Source organism: Jaculus jaculus, chromosome 4 (genome assembly GCF_020740685.1).
Source record: "Jaculus jaculus isolate mJacJac1 chromosome 4, mJacJac1.mat.Y.cur, whole genome shotgun sequence".
Taxonomy (NCBI): domain Eukaryota; kingdom Metazoa; phylum Chordata; class Mammalia; order Rodentia; family Dipodidae; genus Jaculus; species Jaculus jaculus.
The window spans coordinates 122096672-122107874 of record NC_059105.1 but is presented as its reverse complement, the minus strand read 5'-3'; the positions used below and the strand labels follow the sequence as shown (position 1 = coordinate 122107874).

At 39.9% G+C, this 11203-nt stretch overlaps 1 pseudogene; it reads right to left on the bottom strand.

Annotated features, from left to right (window-relative positions):
- Positions 1–412: 412 nt before the first annotated feature.
- LOC105944866 overlaps positions 413–11203 on the bottom strand; it is a 34004-nt pseudogene continuing 23213 nt past the window's right edge.

Here is an 11203-nt window from a genome sequence, read left to right as displayed (position 1 = left end):
CCCCAAGTAGTAACCTCATTACCCAGAGTTTCCATCAAAAAATAGCCAGCATCAGTCGCCTAAGGGGGAGACAAATCTGTATCTGTGTAAACAGTTATAAATCGCAAACCATTATTTCATGTTATGTCCTTCATGAGGCAGGCCACATTCTTACATTGTACCCAAAGCAGGTTTTGTTTTTGTACACTCCACCACCTTTTGTCAGCTCTCAGGGACAAGGCTTTATATGAACCTGTCCTCCCTTTGATATTGTTTCTTATCCCCTGGATACATTAGAAAGAAAAGAGATAAATGCCAAAGGCCAATTCAAGATGGAATATGCGTTTTTAAACAAAGTTCAATCTGAGCTAATAATCACTTTTGCAGCACTCATTGTATTGTAGGCACCAACAATAAAAGGGAAATTGAGCTTTCAGGAGCTCTCAGAGTCTAGGAAAGAGAAAGGCAGACACAAAGTGAAAACCAGAGTAGATGAGGTAAATAATATGATATAGGTAGAAAAAAGTAACCGAGGAAAATGAGAAAAGTGAGTAACCCCAACTGCACATTGTCCGGGAGTTCATGCTATCCTGAGACAAGAGTTAATAGAGTATGGACAAAGTACTCACCCCAGTTGTGATCTTAACTAGAGAGCATGGGGTTCATAGAAGAACAAGTATTGTGGTGGGAGGTAAGTCTGGGGAGTAGAGAAGGGATTGGGGACTTTAAATTCCTGACAGGAGTCTGTCACTCCTCTATCTCTTGCCTGCGCCTGCTGTGTACCCAGGGGGATGGCAATAACGTGGAACCTGCTTTAATATATTACAAAAGCCCCATATTGGCATAGGCCCATGAGTTCAGCATCCCTACACCACTTTCCCCTACAGTTCAAAGCTGTGTGTCATCACTTGCAATGCCAGTGTAAGTAAGTGCTTTTCCTCAGAGAAGAGGCCTGCTTCAGGTGTCTGATGCCTGCAACTCACTACCGCCCTGGGTATAGAAAGAAAAACAGGGATTTCCAGTTAAGATGGCGGCGTAGGTACCACGCCAAAGCAGCCTAGGGGGGGAAAAAGACCAAAAAACTCAGCAAAATACACACTTTTACTAAAAAGTGAGGTGTATAAGAAATTGAAGTGGCAGCGGAGAAGTAGAAGAGATCCAGAGCATCCAGAGCCTGCACAGGATGGCGGCTCTAGCAGCTCTGCCAACCACGGCAGCAGCACAACAGAAAACTGCCAGACTCAGCTCCAGCCACAGGAAAAGCCAGGTGCGGGAATTTTCCACTCACACCGGTGCTCTCGGCAACTCAGGAAATGTGAAGGGAGAGTGGCAGTGAGCAATGGAGGACCAGACCACGAGGTAGAAGAACACGTGGAGCAGCGAGAACCAGAGCAGCTGCAGCTCCCTCCCCTCCCCCACCGCCTGAGCCCAGCTCCAGCGAACAGAGCAGTGGCCCCAGGACCTGGCCACACCAACTTGAGCCAACAGAGGGACCCAAGCAGGAGCAGAGTTCGGCAGCAACATCAGTGGCTCCGGCACCAGTAACAGTGGCCCCAGCAGATCCAGGAGTGGCAGCAGCAGCAGATCCCATAGTAGCAGCTTCAGTGGCAGCAGTGGCAGTGGACACAGCAGCAGCTTCAGCAGCAGTGGTGTCACCAGCAATGGCAGCTACAGCAGCAGCAGAGGCAGCAGCAGGAGTGGGCCCAGCAGCAGCAGCTTCAGCAGCAGCGGCTACAGACCCAGCAGCAGCAGCTTTAGCAGCAGCAGTTCCAGCAGCACGGGTGTTGATCTGCGGGGCCACACTTGCCAGGCTCGGTTTGCCCCACAGGAAAAGCCAGTGCCCAACTCCAGAAATCAGAACAGCAGCCCGACGGCCCAGGCAGCAACTTGACTGAGACCAAAATCATCCAAGGTAACTGGGATTGCACCAGGGAAGGGTCTCACTTGATCACAAGCTGACTTGGATCCCTCAACAGACCAGAAATCTTAACCTCTTTGTTGATAGAGGATCTGGTAGTTATAATAACTACTCTGGCATACATACTTGGGGCTGTTTTTGACTGAAGGGGTACAGTGTTTAGTTAACTTTTAGAATCTACCTGTATTTTATTCCACTCAGCCTACTTGAATACCCCCATAGCAGGGAAACACATACCCTAGGAGCACCTTGGTAGATACTCTCAGAGTCTTAAGAGCCACTTCTAACACCTCAAGCTCCTACCCTGAAAATATATAACATCAAACCAATTGATACAGCTAAGAGTACCCAGCTAGCTAGAAAATCCAAGCATTAACTTAATCCAAGATGCAAAAATATATACATTATAACACAAGAAACACTAAAAAGCAAGACAATATAAATCCACCTAAAAGTATTAATGCATCAGAAATATCCTCCAGTGAGAATGAGTTAGAGGAAATGCCTGAGAAAGAGTTTAAAAGAATGATTATAAATATGTTCAAAGAGGTCAAAGAACAAATCAAAAGAATCAAAGAGGAAATCAAAGGAATCAAAGAAGATGCAGGACACCAATTTCATGAAATAAAGAAGGCAATACAAGACATAAATAAGGAAATAGAAATAATAAAGAAAAACCAGTCAGAATTACTAGCAATGAAGAACACAGTTAATGAATTAAGAAACTCTGTAGAAAATCTCACCAGTAGGATGGATGAGGGAGAGGACAGAATATCTAAGCTAGAAGACCAGGTGACAGATCTAATACAGTCCAACAAAGAGAAAGACAAACTTATAGAAAAGTATGAGTGGGAATTTCAAGATATTTGGGACACTATGAAAAGATCCAATATAAGAATTCAGGGCATAGTAGAAGGAGAAGAATTCCACTCCAAAGGGATAGTAGGCGTCTTCAACAAAATCATAGAAGAAAATTTCCCAAAAATTGGGAAAGAGGTGCCAAGGCAGATACAGGAAGCCTTTAGAACCCCAGCCAGACAAAACCTGGAAAGAACCTCTCCTCGCCATATAATAATCAAACTTGCAAACACACACTCCAAAGAAAAAATACTGAAAGCAGTTAGAGAGAAAAATCAAGTTACCTACAAAAGCAAGCCCATCAGGATTACAGCAGATTATTCAACACAAACATTTAAAGCCAAAAGAGCTTGGAGTGATATATTCCAAGTTCTGAAAGATAACAACTGTCAACCAAGGTTACTTTATCCTGCAAAGTTATCCATCCAAATAGATGGAGAAATAAGGATATCCATGACAAAAGCAGGTTAAAGGAGTATTTGAAGACAAAACCAGCTCTACAGAAAATACTTGTTAGAATCCTCCATGCTGAAGAAAAGGAAAAGCACACATATAAGGAACCTAGAAAAAACAAGCTATACTCAAATACTAGTTAACACAACACAGCACAGGTACAACTGGAACTACACACACACAAAAATGGCAAATATAAATACACACCTTTCAATAATATCTCTTAATATCAACGGTCTCAATGCCCCAAAGAAAAGACATAGGTTTGCAGACTGGGTTAAAAAGAAGGATCCTACAATTTGTTGTCTACAAGAAAGTCACCTATCTACAAAGGATAGACATTATCTTAGGGTGAACGGTTGTAAGACAGTGTTTCAAGCAAATGGGCCTAGAAAACAAGCAGGGGTTAATATCCTAATATCTGACAAGGTAGACTTTAGTCCAATGTTCGTCAAAAAGATAAGAAAGGTCACTTTATAATGATTAAGGGCACACTCCAACAGGAGGACATTACAATCCTAAACATATATGCACCTAACATGGGGGCTCCGAAATTCATCAAACAAATACTATTGGGCAGGGCGTGGTGGCGCACGTCTTTAATCCCAGTACTGGGGAGGCAGAGGTAGGAGGATCACCGTGAGTTCGAGGCCACCCTGAGACTACATAGTGAATTCCAGGTCAGCCTGGGCCAGAGTGAGACCCTACCTCAAAAAAACAAACAAACAAAAAAATACTATTAGAACTAAGGTCACAGATAACACCAAACAGTGGTGGTGGGTGACTTTAACACCCCACTCTTATCAATTGACAGTTCATCACGGGAAAAAATAAACAGTGAGGCATCTGGACTAAATAAGGTCATAGAAGGAATGGACCTAACAGATATATACAGGACATTTCATCCAAAGGCTGCAGAATATACATTCTTTTCAGCAGCACATGGAACATTCTCTAAAATAGACCATATATTAGGACAAAAGCAAATCTTAACAAATTCAGGAAAATTGAAACAATTACTTGCATTCTATCTGACCACAATGGAATTAAACTACAAATCAGTAGCAAGAAAGGCTATATAGCATACACAAAATCATGAAAACTAAACAATACACTACTAAATGATGAATGGGTCAATGAGGAAATCAAAAAATTTATAGAGTCAAACGTTAATGAGAACACAACATACCAAAATCTCTGGACACAATGAAGGCAGTTCTAAGAGCTAAATTTATAGCCTTAAGTGCCTATATTAAGAAATTAGAAAGGTCTCAAGTAAACGACCTAATGCTTCGCCTTAAAGCCTTGGAAAAAGAACAAGGCAAACCAAAAATCAGTAGACGGGAAGAAATAATAAAGATTAGGGCAGAAATTAATGAAATAGAAACAAACAAAAAAAAAATCCAAAGAATTAATGAAACAAAGAGTTGGTTCTTTGACAGGATAAACAAGATTGATAAACCCTTAGCAAATCTGACCAAAAGAAAGAGAGAAGAGACAAAAATTAATAAAATCAGAGATGAACAAGGTAACATCACAACAGATTCCAGAGAAATTCAAAAAATCATAGGGACATACTATAAAAGCATATACTCCACAAAGTATGAAAATCTAAAAGAAATGAATGATTTCCTTGATTTATATGACCTACGTAAATTAAATCAAAAAGAGATTAATCACTTAAATAGACCTATAACAAACATGGAGATCTGAACAGTTATCAATAATCTCCCAACTAAAAAAAGCCCAGGCCCAGATGGATTCACTACTGAATTTTACCAGACATTTAAGGAAGAGCTAACACCATTGCTTCTTAAGCTTTTCCAGGAAATAGAAAAAGAAGGAATTCTATGAAACTCCTTCTGTGAGGCCAGTATCACCCTGATACCAAAACCAGGCAAAGATAGAACAAAAAAAGAAAATTACAGACCAATCTCCCTCATGAACATAGATGCAAAAATTCTCAACAAAGTATTTACAAACAGAATACAAGAGTATATCAAAAAGATCATTCACCCTGACCAAGTAGGTTTTATCCCAGAGATGCAGGGATGGTTCAACATATGCAAATCTATAAATGTAATACATTACATAAACGGGTTAAAGGACAAAAATCACATGATCATCTCATTAGACGCAGAGAAAGCATTTGACAAAATCCAAACATCCCTTCATGATAAAAGTCCTACAGACACTGGGAATAGAAGCAACATATCTCAATATAATAAAGGCTATTTATGACAAGCCTACAGCCAACATATTACTAAATGGGGAAAAACTGGAAGTTTTTCCACTCAAATCAGGAACAAGATAAGGGTGTCCACTGTCCCCAGTTTTATTTAATATAGTTTTGGAAGTCTTAGCCAAAGCAATAAGGCAAGAGACACACATAAAAGGGATACAAATTGGAAAGGAAGAGATCAAGTTATCATTATTTGCAGGTGACATGATTCTATACATGAAGGACCCTAAAGACTCTACTAGCAAACTGTTATAGCTGATCAAAACCTACAGCCATGTGGCAGGATACAAAATAAATACACAGAAATCAGTAGCCTTCGTATATGCTAACAACAAACACAGAGAGAATGAAATCAGAAAATCACTTCCATTCACAATTGCATCAAAAAATAAATTAATAAATAAAGTACCTTGGAATAAACCTAACGAAGAAGTAAAAAATCTCTACAATGAGAACTTTAAAACACTCAAGTGAGAAATTGCAGAAGACACTAGAAAGTGGAGAAACATGACTTGTTCCTGGATTGGAAGAATCAATATTGTGAAAATGGCAATCTTACCTAAAGCAATCTACACATTTAATGCAATCCCTATCAAAATTCCAAAGGCTTTCTTCATGGAAATAGAAAAACCAATCCAAAAATTCATTTGGAATCACAAAAAAACCTCGAATATATAAAATAATACTGAGCAAAAAATAAGGCTGGTGGTATCACCATACCTGATTTTAACCTACACTGCAGAGCCATAGTAACAAAAACAGCATGGTACTGGCACAAAACAGACATGTAGATCAGTGGAACAGAATAGAGGACCCAGATGTAAGCCCAAGTAGCTATAGCCACCTGATATTTAATAAAAATGCCCAAAATAGTCATTGAAGAAGAGATGGCCTCTTCAGCAAATGATGTTGGGAAAACTGGATATATATCTTTAGAAGGATGAAAATAGATTCTTCTCTCTCGCCATGCACAAGAATTAAGTCCAAATGGATTAAAGACCTTAACATCAGACCTGAAACTCTGAAACTGCTAGAGGAAAAAGTAGGGGAAACCCTGCAACATATTCGTCTTGGCAAAGACTTTCTGAATACAACCCCAATTGCTCAGGCAATAAAACCACAGATTAATCACTGGGACCTCATGAAATTACAAAGATTTTGCACTGTAAAGGACACAGTGAAAAAAGCAAAGAGGCAACCTACAGAATGGGAAAAAATCTTCGCCAGCTATATATCTGATAGAGGATTAATATCTAGGACATAAAAAGAACTCAAAAAGTTAAATAATAAGGAATCAAACAAGCCAATCAAAAAATGGGCTATGGCGCTAAATATTGTATTCTCAAAGGAAGAAATACGAATGGCATATAAGCATCTAAAAAAAATGTTCTATGTCACTAGTCATCAGGGAAATGCAGATTAAAACTACATTGAGATTTCATCTCACTCCTGTCAGATTGGCCACCATCATGGAAACAAATGATCATTAATGTTGGCGGGGATGTGGAAAAAGAGGAACCCTTCTACACTGTTGGTGGGAATGCAATCTGGTCCAGCCATTGTGGAAAACAGTGTGGAGGTTCCTAAAGCAGCTAAAGATTGATCTAACATAAGACCCAGCTATAGCACTCCTAGGCATATATTCAAAGGACTCATCTCATTTCCTTAGAAGTACGTGCTCTACCATGTTTATTGCTGCTCAATTTATAATAGCTGGGAAATGGAACCAGCCTAGATGTCCCTCAACTGATGAGTGGATAATGAAGATGTGGCACATTTATACAATGGAGTTCTACTCAGCGGTTAAGAAAAATGAAGTTATGAAATTTGCAGAAAAATGGATTGACCTAGAAAGGTTTATAATAAGTGAGGTAACCCAGCCTAGAAAGCCAAGCGCCACATGTTCTCTCTCATATGTGGATCCTAGCTACAGATGATTGGGCTTCTGTGTGAGAAGGAAAATACTTGGTAGCAGAGGACAGTAAGTTAAAAAGGAGACATAAAGGGAAGGTAAAGGAAGGGAAGAGGATACTTAATAGGTTGATATTGTATATATGTAATTACAATGATTGTAATGGGGAGGTAATATGATGGAGAATCTAATTTCAAAGGGAAAAGTGTGGGGGTGGGGAGGGAGGGAATTACTATGGGATATTTTTTTTATAATCATGGAAAATGTTAATAAAAATTTAAAAATTAAAAAAAAAGAAAGAAAAACTCAAGAGTCTTCCTTTCCCTCCAAATATGCCAGACATGCATTTCAGAATCTATTGTACCTGAGGCTGATTTCATTTTGAGTTGGAAGGAACCTTCAGAGTCTATACTTAGCCAAAAGCAAGAATGTGCTTCTTATTCTACAGATAACGGAGGACCTATTAATGATTCTGGCTACAAAGTTATGGGAGACAATTTAACTCCCAGTTTGACTTGAAGTCAAACAATCTAATTCCCAATTTAGCTTCCCACATAGCTTAGTTAATACTAATGAATCAGAGTCTACAGAAACGTATTTCAATAGCAATCATAGATTTTCTTGGGAAAAAAAATCTAAATTCCAAGTACTTAACCTCATGGATCACAACACATGTATTTGACAGAATGCTAATCCTAATCTGAGCTTGATCAGATACAATTGCTGGAACTATTCATCACAAATGTAACCCATTGTGAATCCGTGTTATTAATTGATTCCTTATGAATCTGAATGTCATTAACTAGATAGATCCCAAAGAGTCAGACTCCTGATAGTTCAGCAGATGCAAGGAGCACCTGTGACAGTGTTTTAACCATGCCCCACCAAAGGAACACTTCCATCAGGACCAGTGAAGTTTTTCCACAAGCAACCTGGAGGCCAGATGGGCTCCCTCCAAGAATCTAATTCCATGAATCATTCTTCATGGGCACAAGCAAATTTCTGTTTTGAGAGACAAAGCCTTTACAGAGAACAACTTCCATATATAATAATTACAGAATTAAAGAATAATTAAAGCAAGGTCATCACACTTAGCAATAATACTGCCAGCACATTTTGTCAGCTCACAACATGTCTTAGGTAAGTAAAGAAAAGTGTTATGTTTTTAGACAGAGATAGAACATGTTTAAGGAGGAAAACTTTGTAAGTTGTAAACATACCCAGTCACTTCCTGGTTGCATTTATGTGCACACCTGACTTTACAGGTAACATACTGAAGGTAATGAATGGGTGCTTAGAACTAGAGGGTGGAGCACCCATGAGGGATGGCTGGAATGAGCTAAAGACAAGGGCAAGGTCCATATGGGACAGCCCACAGAATATACTGGATAGGGTGGCATTGGTGAGGGAAGAGGAAGGATAAAGTTGAGTACTCAGCTTTTTACTTGAGTAATTGAGTAATTAAAGAACCATTTAGTCAGAACCAGGAAACTGGGGGAGGACCCGGCTAGACAGGAATGTCTAGAATTCTATTTAGGGCACACTAAGTTGAAGGTTGAGAGCCAGGTGACAGTTTATGGTATGCAATCAAAGTTATGAGCCTAGACCACATCCTAGGCACCCCTGAACCAACACAGAACTTATGTTTTCCCAGTGATGCTATACTATACACACTAGAATGCCAGATAAAAACTCTACTGTGTGGTAATTTAAACACCATCTAAAAGGTTTCACTTCAGAAAGTGAAGGCTTACAACCTAGGCCTATCACCACCTCCCCCCATTTTTCAGAGAAAATATTTCCTAAGGTGAGGTCATAAAACTATTCAAATCCTCTCCAAAGTCCCTGTATTCTTCCTCCATGGCTCCAACCTTTATCATCCCCTACTGTGTATGGCCATCAATTCTTGCTTCTACTTCCCTGGTCCCCAGCTTCCTCCTTGCTCTGGCTTTCCTTAAAATCACAATCATTTCTTTACTGTTCTGCTGATAGAAGTAGACTCTTCCTGAGCCTCTAGAAAAAAGTCTGTCCATGGAAACCCCAGAGGAATCACACCTTTTTCATCCTGACCATTCATCTGCCTACAAGCAATTCTTCACATCTCAATTTTGGATCCTACTCATGCTAACTGGCCAACTTCCCTCCAAGAACATCCTTTCTGCCCCTGAGTCTTGATTCCTTGCATCCCTTCCCTTTCATTGGTTTTAAGTATATGAGCAATTTCTACAAATGAATATGAAAAATCACCAGGAGAAAGATAACATGCATTCTATCAAAGAGTGAACACAAATGGCTAGCCAATATTTGAAAAGATGCTCAACCTTATTAAAAAATAAAGAAAGGGATTGGAAAGATGGCTCAGAGGTTAAAAGCACTTGCTTGCAAAGCCTGACAGCCTGGATTCAATTCACCAGGACCCACATAAATCTACTGGAATTTGTTTGCAGTGGTAAGAGACCCTGGCTTGCCTGCGCATTCTCATATTCTCACTCTCCTTTCAAATAAATAAAAATACTTTTAAATTATAGAAATGGAAAACAGAGCCACAATAAGATGTCATTTTAGAGTTCCTTGCATGGTCAGTCTGTGGGCAGGCACAGAAGTCTGGAGTGAGTAGGCCTGACCCATTCCTGGGCTCCTCTCACCTCCCTTTTCAGAGTTGCTTGCTTAGACAGTGTGTGGGCAGTTGTGGAAGTCTGGAGTGAGTAGGCCAGACCCCTGTATCTGGGCTCCTCCCACCTCCCCAGTCTGGGTTGCCTGTACTGTTCTGTGTCCAAGAGGGCACTACACCAAGTAAGCTAGATCCCTGTTCCCTTGCTCCTCCTAGTCCCCTGATCTTGGTAAGTCCCATTGTGCCTTGCTCAGGGAAGCCTGGCCCCTGTGTGAGCTGTGGAAGCAGGCCTTTTGCTCTGGCATCCTGAATGGCCACTAGGTACCAACATCCCTCTTCACCCAAGGCAGAGGGTAAAGGGGGAAAAGGACAAAAACTTGCTTCCTCCTCAAGAAAATGAAGAGACTTCCTAACAACACAAAAAAAGCCAACAAAAGTCAGAAAACTGAGAGATCTCCAAGGACACCTAGTCCTACTACAGAAGCCTCCAATGAAATCATAGAGAAATCAGCAGAAATTCATTCCCCAAATGAAAACACAACAACTAGAGAGACCCACTTCTTATTCATCAAGGGAATGGTCCAACAGGAGCACATCACAATCTTAAATATTTATGTACCAAACACAGGGGCACCACAGTTTATAAAATAAAATCTACTCAACAATAAAACATTAATAAACACCAACACCATAATAGTCAGAGACTCCACTATCACTAATAGACAGATCATGGAAGCAGAAAATCAACAGGGAAATAATAGAGCTCAACAACATCATAGATCAACTACAGCTAATGGATATCTACAGAACTTTCCACCTCAACTCTACAGAATAGACATTCTTCTTAGAAGCCCATGGAACCTTCTCCAAAACTGACCATATATTAGGCCATAAAGCACACCTTCATAAGGTCAAAAAAATTGAAGTAACTTCCTGCATCATGTCAGATCACAATGCTTTAAAGCTAGAAATTAACAAGGGACACATCAAGAATTCCACCAACTCCTGGAGACTAAACAACACACTTTTAAAGAATGAATGGATCGTGGAAGAATTTTTAAATTCCTATAATTGAATGATAATAAAAACACAACCTACCAAAACTTATGGACTCAATGAAAGCAGTTGTAAGGGGAAAATCAATAGCCCTAAATGTCTTCATTGCAAAGACAGAGAGATCCCTAATCAATAACCTGACTGTCCACCTAAAGGCACTGGAAAGACAAGAAG